At 43.3% G+C, this 17,150-nt stretch overlaps 1 protein-coding gene across 1 annotated transcript in view; it reads left to right on the top strand.

Annotated features, from left to right (window-relative positions):
* The first annotated feature begins 631 nt into the window (after positions 1–631).
* Positions 632–17,150, top strand: part of SPSB4 (splA/ryanodine receptor domain and SOCS box containing 4) — an 85,215-nt gene continuing 68,696 nt past the window's right edge. Inside the window, exon 1 of the mRNA XM_005153934.3 lies at positions 632–1,084. The gene's annotated coding sequence lies outside the window, so the exon portion shown is untranslated. The remainder of the gene's footprint in view (positions 1,085–17,150) is intronic.

Genomic DNA, 17,150 nt, shown 5'->3' with positions numbered 1-17,150 from the left:
GTCTCTGAGAGAGGTTAATCTGGTTTTTGGGGTGGGAAGTGCACAAACAGCATGAGGAAAAGCAGCGTCCAACATTTCTTGTCTTGAGCACAGTGTGTGTGTGAGAGGGAAAACAGAACATCTCTGTCACCCTATGCTGGTGTTCCTGGTGGTGGTGGTTTTAGAGCCAGAGATTATTAGGATTAGGAAATGCCAGTTTTCGGGTTGGTATTTACTGATGTTAAGGCACAGCGATGGAAGTGCTCGCCTCTGGCAGTTTTGTACCCTGCACTGGTTCGACAGGACTTGCCTTGCTTGTAGATCACTCGATGCTTACCTAAAAGCGTGGGTTTGGCATGCAAAAGTGTAATTAGAGCTTCACCTGCATGTATATGACCTAGAGAGAGCAGATAACGCAGTCTCACCTGCTCTATACCCACCAACCCCAGGCATCTACGTGCCTTGTGTCTGTGGCCGGGCCGAGTGCCCGTGTGGTGGCCGTTTCTTCCCGGCGGTGCCCGGCACCCCGCCGTGCCGAGCACCTCCACCCGGTTCCCTCACACGAAGGCCGGCGGGGCGGCGGCCGCAGGGGCCGGGCCGGGGCAGGGCGGGCGGGGTATGTGTGTGTATGTGTGAATGGGGAAGGGGCGTCGCCATGTACTGTTAATTCCGCGGTCATTGGATTAGTAACCCGCGGGGATGAGATCAGCGGGATCGGCTTTCGCGAAGGGGGCACGGCGCTGCCCGCGCTCCCCACTGCGCCGGCCCTCGCATGAGGCGGCGGCGGGCGGCCCGCAGGCAGGACGCGCACACAAAGCCCGCCACAGGCCGCCGCACCGGGCATCGGGCGGGGCTCCCGGGCGGCCCGGCCCAGCCGAGCCCCGCAGCCGCCCTGGTGCCGGTCCGCAGCCCCCCGGCTCCCCACACACCCGCGGCGGCGGGAATCGAGCTTAATCCCGGGGAGAACAGCGTGTGGAGGAACGCCCCTGCAAGTCACGGCGACCTGGGTCTTGGAGTTTGTTTACTTGTGATCCGCGTCTCTTCCCCTGGATTCTCCTTCTGCCGGCGTAACGGATCGATAGAGGTGCTTCCATGGGGGTTAATGGTAAGTTTGTGGTGGGGAGTTCTGCTGTCGGTGGGAACGGTGCGTTTTGTTGCACAGCGAGGCGAGTTCGGTTGGTTCTTTTTCTTTAAACAGTGCCGTTTTTCAAGCTGCTGCTTAAAAGAAATGCACTTCTGAACCGTTTGCTCTTTTGTGATGAAATGCTTTCACGTTAGAAATTAATTTCCTGAGCTCTTAAAGAGGTTTATTTCTAGATGTTAGATAGCTAGAGGCTTAACGTTTCTTATAAACTGAGTTTATTTGACTTTGGGCTGGTGAAAGCAAAGCCTTCTGCCTGTCTGTTGCCACAAGCTAATATTTCACAGTGATTTCTTGGTGCTTTTTCAGGCAGTAAAACCCAGAGCTCAGTTCAGCTGTTTATACGGGTCTGAAATACTGAACTATCTTCTCAGCAAAGCTAACACGCAAGCTGAACCTCTGTCAAGTCAAGCTTGGATTTTTATGCGAGACTTGGGTTTCCACAAAGAAAGGTATTGACCGAATTTGCCCTCACGTTACTTGGGAAAGCTCCCAGGCAGGCAGCTGGGTTAGCTGTCGGGAGCTGTTGGCGGAGAAGAAGCAAGGGCTGGGAGCTGGATCCTTCGCTCACAGACCCCTCCTGACCAGGGCTTCTGTGTAAGGGCAGTGAAGGGAGTCGATGTGGCAGCGTCCATGCTGGCAGCAAAGGGTTCTTATTTCTTTGTGTCTGGGACTCAGTGTAGATTGCAACAGGGGGGAAAGTGTCCTGTATAGGGAGATGGCCAGCTACTACTTCAGCCTCTACAGCCCTTCGGTGCTTAAGTTAGACCTGGTACATTCTCAGTGCTCTGTTTGCCTTTTGGTGACAGAAGCAATCCCCGATAAGGTATCTCCACGTTATGAAAGAGCTTATTCTCCAGGGGAAAAACAACCCCAGAGAGTTACTCTCAATGCCAGTGGCTGAAACTGGCCTGGCTCGTGCAGCATATCTCAGAGGATGCTACATATTTAATACTGTTTCTGTAACTAAAGTAGCCCGCCAGAGACGTGAATATCAAATTGCTGTTAGATTATTTGGTGCTGCTGACAGAGCAATGCCAGATGCCGTATGTTCTCTTAACAACAAGCGGAAGTCTTATAACTGGCCTTTGTAATGGGAGTCTGGTTTTCTTGGTAGCTAGTGCGCCTCAGTGTCTTGCTGCTGACTCTGGATGTCCTTGGATGACCGTCCTGTGCCTCAGCGTCCCTGCCAGGGCTGGAAGGAGACCTGGTACTTGCCTGCATCACAGAAATGATAAAACTTCACAGCTCTGTGCCTCGTTGAGGCCCTCATGTGGGTGTTGCTCTGGAAGCACGTACTGGTGCTGTTAGGCTCGAAGAGCCCTGTTCATTCACACTGACACTGTCATACCAACAGGCTCTCTGGACCTGTGTTTGTGTTGGCAAATGTCACTTCAGCCAGTTTTGAAGCACCAGGCTTCCTGTTCAGCAGCCTCGGGGGCAGTGCCACCTTTCTGAAACGAGTTTTTCAGAGTTATGAGGGTTTTGTTTTGTTCTGTTTTTCATAGAAGCATAAACCTCCCCAGTGAGGTACTAATCAAGTATCTTGCTTATTGAAAGAATCAGAACTTCTTATGTTTGGTTTGAGCTAATCAGAGTTATCTTTATGACTTTGTGCATTTGTGCAGTTTAGGAATTTCTGAATGATAGGCCATCTCTCCTACAACTGCACAAGCAGCAGCTCATTAACTTGTCAGGCTTCATTGTTGCTGTGTAAACTTCTGTAATGGGTTTTCCATGTACCAAGAAAAAGTGAGCAAGCTATTTTTGTCTCATTTTCCTTCACACTCACTGCCTCTCTTTTGTCTGTAAGCCACTGTCCTCTTTTTATGGGCAAGGAAAATAATTTTCACAGTGGCACTCAATGCCTTGTCACAGGACTGTGTGATGGTTACTATGAGTTGGCTTTTGTTTAGCTGAGAGAGCTGGAGACTTTTCCTTTGAGGAGCTGTTTTGCCTGCACAGTTGAGGCATAGTGGTAGCAATTGAGGAGAAAGCAGAGTATGGTTTTCTGAGATGTTAAGTGTTGAAAATACTTAGAAGTTATTTGCAGCATCAATATTAGATACTCACCTGCCTCATCTCCATAATTCTTCCTGGCCAAGAAGAAGAGGGATAGATGCTTTTACCAGGTTCAAGTTCTGTAAACCATGCTGCATTTTAGCTGTCTCCTCTCTTTAGTCTATTTGGGGGCTCACTACTGCTGCACTAGCACCCTTTACCCCATTCTTTTTGTGCTGGGGCAGCATCACTTCAGTGCAAATTTGGGTCTTTCAGAGTCTTCCAGGGGTTGTAAATGCCAGCTTGAATTATAGCAACACAGAGCAGCCTTGATACCATTTCCTCCCTTGGTTAGTGAGGATAAATGCACTCTTCTTAATAGTACATCTGCATACAGGAAATAGATGTATTTTCTCTAAAGCAGGTTTCCCAGGAGAGAGTTTTGACGTAAATGTTGCTGGACTTCATAAACCCTGGCTAAAGGCCAAGTCAAGACTGATGGTAGAGAGAAGTAGAGGCTGGTATCATGGAGTGCTTACCTTCTTGATGCCATTCAGGAAGTAAACCTGGCTTAACGGCATGAGTGATGAAGGCTTCCATGCTAGCAAAACTCTGTTTAGAAGGTTGCAGCTAACTTGGTGTATTGTCTTGTGGAGCTATATTAATACAATACATGTGCAGCTTGAGGCTAGTGGAGATGTAGGCCATGAATGTCCTGGGAACATTTATTAAGCCAGTATAGATCCATTTTCTGAGGTAAAGGCATGCTTAAGGCTGTCCATGGAACAGTTAAGTGATTTTTTTTTTGCAGCCAAAACTCAATGTAAGGTTGCTATGTATAGCTAAATACTTGTTAATAATTCTGGAAGTTAACGTTTGTTGGGCCTGCTGTTTGAAAGCAGACATGTGCAGTAGATTCTAACTTGTCAGACCTGGTGGCTACCTTCCCACACATAGTTTTCATGGGATTGTGTACACGCTATTGAATCTATGCATGCTATGTACATGCATCACTCCCTGCAGCGCACACGTGCTTTGGATGGCTTTAAGCTGTCTTTGACATGCAGTTTGGGCAGTTGAGAGCTCTTGTTAGCTGAGGTACGGTTGTGCTGCCAGATAAGATGTTAATGCATCAACACGCTTCCTGGAAGAGTTGATTATGTCTTCAGACTTCTTTAGCTTGTATTCAACTTATGGTCAGGTTGGTTGGTTTGGGTATTTTGCTTATTCCCTTTGAAAAGGTGTGTGTGGAGCACTACACAGTCAGTAGACCGTATCCCACAAGTATACTAGAGTGTGTATATATATAGACCAGTATGCCATACTCCAAAAGGGCCGAATCCAGAATTTAATGATAATGAACAATCAACTCTTGTCCTTTGAGAGAGCTGTTATTTTACACTGCCCATGCTACTGTTGCTCAAAGACAGCTATGTACTCCACCTGTGCTCTCTCTGGGGTGAAATTATTTAAAATGGTGGGTACCATCTGAATCCACTTTAAGGTGATGTCCAGTATGATGTCAGGAATTGCCTCAGCTGCTTGTACTGCTTTATAGCCCACAGTCCTTTAGATTGAATGGCAATCAAATTGAGTTTGTTTGGGGTTCTTTTGTGTGCTTGGAAAGCTGACAGTATAATCAGTAGCATTCACCACCTATCAAGGAAAAGTCCTTTCCCTGAAGTAATCTAATTTCAGAGCAAAGCTTGAAGAACACTGTGCCCTGTTAGCCTTGATGGCAGCATGGAAAAAAAGCATTAAAGAGGGGAGCAGGAAAATGTGCCTTATGTTTTGAGTGCAGTGCTGCATAAGGGAGAGCAGTGCTCATGGGGTGCTATGACTTCAAGCTGAGAACTGCAGTTGCAAGTTTATTGGCCATGTTTGATTAAAACCCAGTGGCTATATTTTGGCTACCTGTACTCTTAAGTCTGGGCCTGCCCATCAGGAATTCTGGGTCGAGCTCACTACTTTCCTTCCTTTTCCACCAACAATGGAGTAGTGACAGCTACTAGCTTATTTAAATATACATGTGTGTGTTTATATTGTTTTCAGTGGTGTCTTTCTTACATGGATATTGTATTTGCCTCAGAGGCCAATGCAATGTGGCCCCTCATTTATGTAGCAATTGAAATGCTGAAATTAAACATAAAACTGTGTTTTGGCGATAGCAAAACAACACAGGAGAGATAGTTTATGTCTTATTTTTTAACTTAGCAAGAGGTGAAGTGCCTAGGCTGAATATGGGTGCAGAGCTGTGACCTAAATCTGTTCGTACTGATGTCATGTGAACTTGGACCAAGGCTGAGCAGTATTTTATGTATTTATTTTTGCTTCTCTGTGCTTATTTAGTGTACCTGTGGGTTGAACGTCACCAGGTAATCCTGCTTCTGACTCGTCAGATGACAAGGTTTATTGTATTGCACTGCAGAGCAGTGACTTGGCAACTTTATCTTTGAGGATTTGTCAGAGGCTGAAGTGACAAGTCAGCCTTGGTGTGCGGCACAAAGCGCAGCAGTGTATGAAATCCAGTCCACCTCTCAGCTGATTGCAGACTGATTCTTTGAGAGACATAGATGAGACTCTCCAGTTGAGTTTGTTTTCTCCATTTAAATACATGCATTTCCAAAAGCATATTCTACTACTGCTTTATTTTAGACTGGTTTGTCCCTTTATGTGTTAATAATTTCCAAAGATGATCTTAGAAAGGGATTTTGAGAGGGAGGAAAAGATTGCCTGTGTTTGCACTCTTGTCGGAAGAACTATGATTTCCTTCCTGCAGAAACAGGTTTGTGCCTTGGGACATAACCATGGTTCGAAGTGCAGTAGCTCTGTCCCCCAACACCTCCCGCTGGTGGGTACCTGCTGAGCCTCACAGTCATTCATTATCATTAGGGTTGGAAGGGAATCATATAGCCCAACCCTCCTACTACAGCTCCTCTGCCTTGAAGATGTCCTTGTATTAAAGGGCTGCAGCAAGGATTGCTGGCTTGCACTTCGGTACTGTATTTCCTCAGCAGTTTTCTGCTTGGTCCCTGAGCAAAGCTCTGTGTGTGCGGAGGGCAAGTGAGGCTGGGACCTGGAGACTATTCAATTCCTTCTACACCTCACAGCAGTAGCTACCTCATGTGACTTTCAGCTCTCCAGACCACACTACGATGTTCAGCAGTCTGAGCAATGCTTTTTCCATTTCATTTTATTAATCCAGTAGTCTTTGTTAGAAACGGTGTTTCTTGAATATTTAAAACCCATCATATTTAGAATTGCCCTTTCAGGGGGGTGTTAATCATGTGACAGCACTTGCATAGCTTTAGGCATGGAAAAAGGTATGATTTCTCAAAACTGGGGAAAGTTGTAGGTACTTAACTGTTGTTTACTTTTAACTGCTTCTCCTCCATCTCTTCTTCAGTGAATGCAAAACTAAACTACCTCCAATGGAAGGATGTTTCTTTTTTTTTCTCATCAGATACTGGAGGCCATAATTTTAAAAGAAGGCCTGGTTGCACAAAGTATGTATGTCAGTGATACGTTTTATACGGGGAATGTGCTGTCCACAGCAATCCCTAAGTGATCATTTTAGGCATAGTCATGACCTATGTGGTTGGATTTTTGTTTTCCCTTAAGAATTTCCTGGAAAATAGTTTTTTTTAGGGAAGGACAGAAATTGCTTGGAAGACTCCTAGAATAGTTTGGGTTGGAAAGGACCTTAATATCATCTAGTTCTAACCCCCTGACATGGGCAGGGATGCCTCATACTAGACCATGTCACCCAAGACCCTGTCCAGTCTGGCTTTGAAAACTGGTTGTTGTCTTTGAACACTGAACTAATTCCCCAAAATCTTGAGCTTATTTTCTTATTAAAGAAACTGTTTTATGATGGAAGCCACACAAAATTAAAAAATAAATGCATGATGCTGTTAATGAGGATTGTATTTCTCCCAGGTGAGAAAATGCTGTGGCAGTCCAATGTGTGTATAGCCAAGGAAATAGCTGGATTAAGTGTTGCGTAAAGCGACTTGAATTTGGAGCTCTGTTTTGTAAGTTTCTAGCTAAATTATGATAGGTTTCTGTGGAACACAGCAGCTAGGTGGTTATTTTGGGTGTTGACCCTGAAAGGAGGTTTAGGTACATTGTGATGTCTTGCTTTCATAAATTATGATGCAGCATGAAGAAGCCAAAATACCATGTTCCCTATTGTTAAAAGCTGCTACCAAACATGTCAGAGATGACAGAAGTTGAACTAAAAATAATGACATTGAAGTGTATAAAAGATGGCAAATATTGCCATCCCCACCTCATTTTGACTGTGTTGCTGCATATCAGTATCACACCTGGTTTGTGTCAGCAATTGGCTGTGTCTGTGCATCTCAGTATTGTCAGTCTGTGATGCTGTTAGCATCTGGGTAATACTTACTGTGATACTCTCACTTCTAATTCAGAGTGTGCTGATCACTCACTAAGTATTTACGTAGTGCTCTGGTTTTGATGTTGCAAGATAAAAACGGTGTGGTTTCTGTCATCTTTCATATTCAAAGGCAAATAATGCATTGAGGCTGCTGCTGATTGAAGATGATTACAACATGAAATAAAGAAGTTCCTTTGTACATCAGTCAGTGCTGATGTAACTGTTTCCAGTAGTCTAGAAGCTCTCATAGTTCACTGATGGCTTGTTTGGAGCAAGATGCAGTGATCACCTCTCAGAGATGTGAGAATGTGCGCAGGAAAGATTTGTTACAACATGTACTGTATCTTATCCTTTGAGGTTTAAATATAACAAGATGTATTAAACAAGCATGAGCGTGAGACCTGCAATATGTACTTGGTTCTTCTTGACTTTCTTAACGTTCATATTCATGGTATTTGAAGCAAAACGTGTGGGTGAAGAGAATGAATTGAGGCTCACCTGTGTGAAAAGTCTCCCAGTAGCCGTGTGCCAAAGCATAGATGTAGTGAGAGGAGGGAAGGAAGGAACATTCAAGAGCCCAAGTTCTTGGAGTTCAGTGGAGAAAAGGGGATAATTTTGACAAAGGGACTAAGCCTACGTATTGGTCAGGATTTAATGGGAGTGAAAATAGACTGACTTTATAGGTACAGTGCACAAATGTAACTGTCGTGAGTTGCTGCAAGATACTTCTGTGATGCTTAAGCCCCTATGAGGAGTCAGCACTGATGTGGTAATGTACCTTTCTTCAACTCAGTAAGCTGCAGTGGGATGGGAGAAAAGGCATGAGACTGCTGCCTTGAATTCATGTTTAGGTAGTTTTTCAGTTTATACTTACTTGTTTCTTTATTTTTTTCAGTGAGCATGATTGGTTTGCATTTGTTACTCTCAGGCCCTATAACAAGAAACAACAGGGTTTTTTTAACTCAAATACACCTCTTTCTAGCAGTGTTGAATGATAGTGCAAGAGAAGAAAAAATCCATACGTGCTAGGCCATCACAGTTTGACTGCTGGAAGAAGGCAGCAAAGGGAAATTCAAGCTGAAATGTATCGACACCACAGTGATGTGGGAGTGACTGATGAACCAGCTTTTACTGTTGTTCTCCATCTGTATCCTGCTAATAGAGGATGTTGGAGCAGGAAGTCCTAATGAATACAGAAGCCAACCCTCTCCCTTTACTCCCTTTATTTTTAGACTTTCTGTTTTCCCTGAGGTAAAATAGTTTGGAGTTGGGGGAGCTGTGTCTGAGGCTGGGCAGAAATGGGACTTAGTAGTGAATGCTGCCTGGTATAAGATTATTTGGGAGATGAGGGGAGACTGTTATTGCTTGTACCTGGAAGTTGGTAAAACAGTTTGCTTGATTGTTGGTGTAACACAGTTCCAGTGCATGGAGACCTGACACCCTGTTTGCTTCTCAAGATGGGTGAAGATGGTGGATTAATGCAGAAGTGTTTCTTCTGTTCATTTTGGCTATTGGAAAGAGAGGGGAAACCACTGCCTAAATGTGGCCTCTAAATTTAGATGCTTGTATTAGCAATGCAGGAAACATAGTAGCGAGTGTAGCAGGCAGCTTGGTTCCCCTGTGGCACTGCTGGCAGCAGAGACAACTTGGACATCTCTTTCTACCTGTTGAGAAAAATCTGTGTGGGATATGCTTCCTCTGGATATCCTTACACCAGAGCATAACTGGCACTTTAATATAACATTCCTCAGACTTCCCACTGACGTGGTCTTCCCAGTGGGTATTCTGCTTGTACTGTTTTTTGATCTGAATATTGGTATGTAGTTGGTTTTGCTTCCACAGCTGTTCTGTGTTTGGTTTCCTAAGAGGTAAGAAACGTGGTATACTGAAATCAAAGCTGAGCCTGACAGTCTATTGTACAAATGTAATTGTAAGGGGAAAATCCCAGCATCTACGGTGTTACAGCAAAGATGTGTGGGTAGATGGTCTTGGTAGAACTCAGTTTTTGCGTTTAGATCTCTTACATTGCAAGAAGAAATCGTTACATGTAATTAGCTTTTGAAATAAAAGGGATTATCTTTCATTTTAAACACTCTGCCTTAATAGCAGGGAAGAAAAATCATCATTTTATAAGAGTCGCAACTCTGCTCTCGGTGTTTTCTAGAATGACATTTTAATTGAACTTTATATTGATGTGACAGGTACTGAAAACTTGCCGTTCTTGTGGGTTCCTACCCATTCCCCCCACTGTATATTAATCAGTTGTATCTTTAGAGAGTGTCAACTTCTGTCCTGCTTGTCTTGTAAACAAAAATTCAGTAAACAGTGTTTATGAAGAGAGTTGTTACTTTTATTGGTCATTTTTTAATGTGTGTCTCTCATACTCAGCTGCACTTCTCTGTTAACACGAAGCATTACATAGTTGCTTCATATCCAGTATTTGTATAGCTTGTAAATAAGAAACACAAGTAGGTTACAAACTTCATGCCTGTGTTTAGCAGAACTGCTGGATGGTAATCAGCATGAGGGACTGTACTTTGCCAGCTTGTGCCCAGGAAAAGTTACGCAAGATGAGGAACAGCTGGAGACTGCTTGGCCAATGTGTTCATCTCCAGATGCTTTCTTAATCCCTTCAATTAACTTGATTAAGCAGCTTAGCTTAAACAAGCAGAATTTGTGACTTGGAAGTTCTCCCATGTAGTATTTTCCCATTGCCTCAGGAATTAATTCCTTTAGTATTTAGTGTGTGTGAAGCAGGCAGCTTTGGTTGCTCCTGTGCCTCACACAGGCATGAGATGGTGTGTGCTTAGTTGAGAGGCACACACAGGGTGGGTTTTTTTTTTCCTCCCTGCAATTGGGTCTAGTCAGAAGTCATAAATCACAGTGATTTCTGCATAGTGCAATTGCAAACCTTGTATTTTTTATTAGTACTGAAAGAACCCCCCCTGCTTAGATCACTGTGGATCCTCTGTTGGTGGGGAAGAATGTGCCCTCTTTTCCCTGTGCTTTTACTTTGCTTTGGAGCTGTGGAGTGCAAGGTTACCTCCAAATGCCATCCTCTGGTACTTGAGCTAGGTAGCTGCTGCATCCATGGTAGAGTCTGGACACAGCAGTGACTAAGAAGATTTTATACATGGAATTCTATGTTTGAGAAGACTGTGTGCCATGTTCCAGTTATAGCATTTGTAAGGTGTGTTTTCTCATTGTTCTGGGGTGTCTCTGTTGGCTGCAGCACGGTTCACCAAATGTTTTTGCTCCTACAGTTGCCAGTCAAGTGGCTGCTCTTGTATTCTTCTGACCAACTTATAAGACAGTGGTTCCTGAGCAAGGGAATAGCTCTCAGGGACCTCTTGGCGAGTATAATTCAGCTTCTTTATTGTACCACCTATGTCCTTACCAGATGACCTGGTGAATCCTCTTTCCTACCCAAAGGCTCTGTTTTCACAGTGTGTGTCATTAGATAGGGAATAGGAATAGGGATGTTGATATGGATGTTAGATGGTAGCACAGGGTTCCTGTCCATCCATCTCTGCTTTCCTTGGGGATGTCTTCTCCCTTTCCAGTAAGGATGGTGGTTATGTTATAGTGTTCTATATTTTTCAAAGCACAGAAAAGCGTCCTTAGGTGTAGAACCAATTTCTGTGTATCCTACATCCACTGATGGTAGTAGTGAACCCACCCATTAAGGCAGCGCAGAAAGGGTTGACTTTGTGGTGTTGTGCTAGCCTGGAGCTGTGTGTCTCATCTCTCCTGTTCTCAGCTGCTGGTCACATAAACTTCCAAATTACAGTTTTCAGTCTGGTTCTGGCTTGCCCTTCAAGCAGGAATATGCTCTCAGTCCCACTGATATACATCCATAGGTTATGTTGAACAGTTTTCTGAATAAATACAAGTATTTCTGCAGTATTAGACATTGTAACGTCTTTCACAGATTGTCATTATTTCCATGCAGTAACTTTAGAAATTGGAATTCGTGTTTATAAATGGGATTGTTTTTTCTCTTGACAAGAATTTCAACTTGGTTTCAAATTACTTCTACCTTTCCTCCTCCCTGTGATTATACTGTATTAGTCAAAAGTGATAACATGCTTTGGTAATTACTGGCAAATCTAGATTGGGATTGAACCAGTTATCTGCTACCTAAATGAGAGGTGGTAGTTGAGCTTCCATGAGATTTTTCTTTCCAGAAGTGCCAGGGGCTGCACTGGCCTTAAGAATTTGTGCTGCAGAGTTGGAGGTGAATGTCTTAAAAGGATACTAGAAAGTAGGAAAAATATTAGTGTGGGTTTAGTGGTCTTGGTATATGCCTCAGTTTCTTCCCCTTTATGTTGATTATGAGGGGAACATTAAACATTGTTTGATTATGAAGGGAACATCATGTTGATTATGAGTTACTGTGTTGATTCTGGAAGTATGAGATTAATTCCTTTGTCTTTTCTCCTCTAATTTTGAACAAGATTTGCTTTTATGTCCATTGTTCAAAATGGGCATTTACTGGGCCTTAATTTTATGCCAGCAATGAGCTCATCTGCATCATAGAATTTAGATTTAGTCCAGTGAATCCCATTTGTGGGTCTGGTTTATATATCCACCTGCTTTTTGTAATTTGGAAACAAGAGGTCTTTCAGGAATTGAAGTGGGCCAATGCCTGTGGAGAAAATAGGAGATGCATCCACTGGTGATTAGTTGTAACGATGAAGCTTCTGGAGTGAGATCAGGAAGAATTATATGGAAAAGAGCTCTGAAGTCAAAGCCTCAATTCTTAAGAAGGGAAAATGCAACAGAACCACACAAATAAGGTCTGTCCTGTCATGTTTGGTGTAGAATAGTGAGTCCTGAAGACGGATGAAAGCCAGTTAGCTTTTATAAACTACTCTTGCATAATTTCAGGCAAATCTTTCTCTATTTCAGTGAAGTTGTGGGTTTTTGTGAAGAGTTGAGTCCTAATATGAGAGCAGATTCAAGTCCATTGGGAAGGTTGTATGACTAAGCGAGACACTTGTGGTTTCCCAGTGTTAAAGAAGCTGACAATAGGATCTAGAGGGAAAGGAGGGAAGGAGAAGGGAGACTGTTAAGACAGGGATTGTAACAGAGCCCTTGCGTCAATCTGTGATGAGGATGGTACGCAGGGCATTTGAAACTGCCTGGTTTTCATTCCTTCCCCCACTGTGGAGAAAGATCTCTGTTCATGAGAGATTCTGCAACTAATAAGAAGCATTATAAACTCCTGGATTTTAACACTTGGCTTAACTTCCATACTGTGTAAATGACTTTCTTCACACTTGGCTCCATTTTTGACCTGTCTTTACTGTAAATTTTAAGAGTTAGTGATACATATGAAAGTGTACAACTGCTCTTGATCCCACAAGTCTAACGAAAAATACCACGTCTGCACAATGCTTCTGGGAAAAGTATATGTCAGTTTGTCTTTTGAAAGAATGGTTGGAACTTAAACCCCTTCATATTTCTAGCTTCTTTAGATATTCTTTTTTTCTTAGCCTGTTGCCAAAGGGCTTGCTTTCCTCTACGGAAACCATTTGTATTGTTTACGTAGTATCCAGCATGGTTTTGCACTCAACAGGCTGGAGTGGTATACAAACTGCCAAGCCTTGTGTAAGAGTAAACCACAGTTTGCTTGATGAATGCATATCTGTGTTTATGCTCATGCGAACACTGGTTGGATGTCAAATGATTCTGGAAGGATCTTTGTATTAATCAGCTGGGTTTTATCTTGCCTGTGCTGTTCTTGGGGGTGTAGTAAGCAAAACCAAGTCTAGCTCTGATAAGATTGATGAAATAATCAAAACGAACAGTATTTCCCCGGGATTTGGGAATGCAGGCCATATTGAGTGTGTAATGGTTTTTAGAAATGAAAAGGCAAATGATTTATTTTTTCCCCTCCTGAGATAGTCTGTGGAGACAGTGTTCTCACAGGAGAATGGATATTTGGTACGTGAGCTCTGAATAACTCCGAGGGATACAGCAAGGCTGTGGGAGGCCCGAGGAAGCTTAAGCAAGCAAGATAAGAAGCTGTAATTCACTAACTTATGAGAACTGTGGACTGTTGGCAAGCGTTCGAGGTCAAGTTCTCACACCTGTGCTTAACCAATTATATGTTAGTCACTAAGGGTCTTCAAGACAAGTATCCAATCGTGATATGCCAAATTGCTGTAGGTGTGTGTAAGCAATAGTATATAAGGAGTTAATGCTTTGCAATAAATGGCTTTTTGTCTGATCATATTGATCTCTGACTGAGTCCGTTCCGGCAAAGCATTAACTCCTTATATACTATTGCTTACACACACCTACAGCAATTTGGCATATCACGATTGGATACTTGTCTTGAAGACCCTTAGTGACTAACATATAATTGGTTAAGCACAGGTGTGAGAACTTGACCTCGAACGCTTGCCAACAGTCCACAGTTCTCATAAGTTAGTGAATTACAGCTTCTTATCTTGCTTGCTTAAGCTTCCTCGGGCCTCCCACAGCCTTGCTGTATCCCTCGGAGTTATTCAGAGCTCACGTACCAAATATCCATTCTCCTGTGAGAACACTGTCTCCACACCTCCCCCTTTTTAGTTTTACTAAAAGTTTTTTACAATTTGGTGTGTCTGCTCTATCATTGCTTGACTTGTGTAACATAACAACCCACTACTCCAGGTAGCATTATTTCAGTAAGATTAGTCTGATTTGAAGTCACTTGAACCTTTGTAACATGTGGCATACAGGTAGTTTTATACACAAAATCACAACCTCTAGTTATAGGTACTTTACAAGCATGCATATTCAAGCTGTTACTTTTCAGTTGCCCCCAAGTGATGTTTTACAATCATTCATTTCTCTCTATCTCATTCTGCTTGGGGTTTTCACGGTCAGCTCCTGTAGCTGATGCATCGAGTTCTTCCACTCATCTGTCCAGCTCATGGCAAGGCTTGACAAACTTTGCAGACAGCCGCTGTGGACCTTTAGGTAGGAGGACAGAAATATACCCCTTCCTCCGGGTTATCAGTTCTTGAGAAATAGACAGGTTAAAGTGATTCTTTAAAGCAGAAGCATTCTGATGCAAATGGAATGTGAAGCAGCTGCAGAAATAGACTGCACATTTTTAACAGTCAAAGGGGTTTGCTCCATCAATAGTTAATTTTAAAGATATTTCTAAATGTTACTTTTATGCTAGAAGGTATTTCCTGATCTACATTTTCTTTGTGTGTAGTATTGCCAATCCAGATATAGACTGGGCATACTTTTTCTCTATGGCAGAACAGGGGCCTGCCTTGAGTTACTGGAGAATAAGTGTCTGGCACATTTAGACGATGTTTAAAGGTTCTTTGCAATTATATCAAATATAGGGATTTTTTTTTTTGTGGTGATGGGGCAAAGATTAATTGGAGCATGCTCATTTTTTGTATAGCTTTTTCAAGATTTCCAGAATATATTGCTAGTTATTTTCAGTGATGGTCCACATTGGCCTTTTTTGTCATCAGCGCACTTGTAGTAAGTGTGGGTAAAGCCCTTCCCAAATCTTTGTTCACGAAGTCAAGCCATGACACCTAGAGAGTGAGTACTAGTATCTTTTTATTCCTATCAAATTCCCAGCATTCAGCTCTGGGGGTAACAACACAAGAGGAATGTGGAGCAGTCGGAATGAGTCCAGAGGAGGCCACAGAGATGCTGCAAGGGCTGGAGCAGCTCTGCTCTGGAGCCAGGCTGAGACAGCTGGGCTGGTTCAGCCTGGAGAAGGCTCCTTGAGGGGAGATCTTAGAGCAGCTCCAGTGCCTAAAGGGGCTACAAGTAACCTGGAGAGGGACTTTTGACAAGGGCTTGTAGGGGATAGAAGCAGGGGTAATGGCTTTAAACTGGAAAAGGGTAGATTTAAATGAGATTTTAGGCAGAAGCTGTTCCCTGTCAGGGTGCTGAGGCGCTGGCACGGGGTGCACAGAGAATCTGTGGCTGCCCCACCCCTGGCAGGATTCAAGGCCACATTGGACAGGGCTTGGAGCAGCCTGGTCTAGTGGAAGGTGCCTCTGCCCATGGCTGATGAACTTCAAGGTCCTTTTGAACCCAAACAATTATCTGATTCACCCCTCTGAGACCCATCCTGGGTTCTCACCAAGGTGTCCCTTGTGTTTTCAGGAGTCATAACAGACCCCTCTGTAACTGGCTGTATATCTTTTAATTCTTTAAAGCCCTGTGGTCTTTCCCAGCCTCTCCTGCATCCCTGAGTGCCCTATTTCCTAGATAAATAGCAAACACAAATGCAAATATTACTCTGTAAAGTGGGAAAGCTTTTATGTGCATAAGGAAAATCAATTTTGTTGCTTAGAGCTGGGGCGTTTTTTTTCTATATTACTTTTTTCATCATCCCCATTTGTCTGTGCTATTGTTCTCTACTGACAGATGGTCTTTAGCAGAAGTGTGTGTTTAAGACATGAAATGCACTGCTGTTGCTTTAAAAATGTTGAGGGTTTTTTCATCTTTTATTTGTGAAAACATTTGCTTGTTTGTTTACCAGAAGGTTGGTTTGCCTGCTAGAGTTTAAAAGCTGTATGTAACTTCATTTGTTGCCTTACCTGAGAAATACAAAATCCTCTGTGGAATCTGCATTTGTGAGGGTGCTTCCTTAACATATGTAAAGTATGTTTACTTGATTCCTGTTCCTTAGAAGCAGTCACTTGAGAAGCTGCATGACTGGTGAAGCTTTGCTTCTTGCATTTGTCTTGTGGCTGACTTGACATGAAACCTTTAGGACGTATTGCCTGCAGTTACAGCTTTGAAGTGAGCTTATTCTCATCTGGGTTTCTTGGCAAGATGTGAACTCACAGTCCAATGTAGACTTCCATGTGGTCACTTCCAAGATGTCTTTCCTCTCCTCAGCTGCTGCTTGTGTAGAATCATGGTCATCTTTGAGCATGCTGCTGTTCTGTCAGCTTTGCCTGATGGTGACTGTTGACTGAAATACTTAAGGGGGAAGGGTTAAGGAGGGGTGCAGATGGTGTGATTGTGTAAACCTATTCTCCTATTAAACAAAAGAATATGCTTTTGTTCAGGATGGAACTTGTTCTCATTTATTCATCTCCTACATGTTTGTGCAAGTACAATGGCTGGGTTCCCTCCAACCCTGCCCTCCCACTCTTCCAATGCAATCCCGAGTGGAGAGAGTGGACTGAGCCCATTGTCTGTTTGTGGCTTCCCTACAGCAGATCACCCATGGTTTGTCCAAGGCTGCCTTTTTGAGCATCTCTCCTGCATCAGTTTGTTCAGCTCGTTGCAGGGGGAAGAATTATCTTCAACTCCAGTTTGCTGTGTTTGGCCAGAGGCACAGTATAGTTTCTGTCACTGAAGTTTGGCAGCGCTATTGAAGGCACTGAAGTCATCCAGCTCAAATCAGGAACTGCCTCTAATGGGCTTTTTGAGCTGGAGCATCCAGTGGATTTTCCTCTGGCTAACCAACAGTGAGAGCATGTGACAGGTATTGTCTGTATGCTGCCACCTCAAATCAAATGAGAATTAAACCAAGTAAGGCTTGAAAGCAAAAGAAGACAAAAGCATCCTGATCATTCCAAGAGCATTGCAAATGTTAAACCATTAGTGAATGTCTTTTTATAAATGGCACAGAGGCTAAGC

This window comes from Melopsittacus undulatus, chromosome 6 (genome assembly GCF_012275295.1).
Source record: "Melopsittacus undulatus isolate bMelUnd1 chromosome 6, bMelUnd1.mat.Z, whole genome shotgun sequence".
Lineage (NCBI taxonomy): Eukaryota > Metazoa > Chordata > Aves > Psittaciformes > Psittaculidae > Melopsittacus > Melopsittacus undulatus.
The sequence above is the reverse complement of the archived record's forward strand: the minus strand, read 5'-3'. Positions and strand labels throughout refer to the sequence as shown.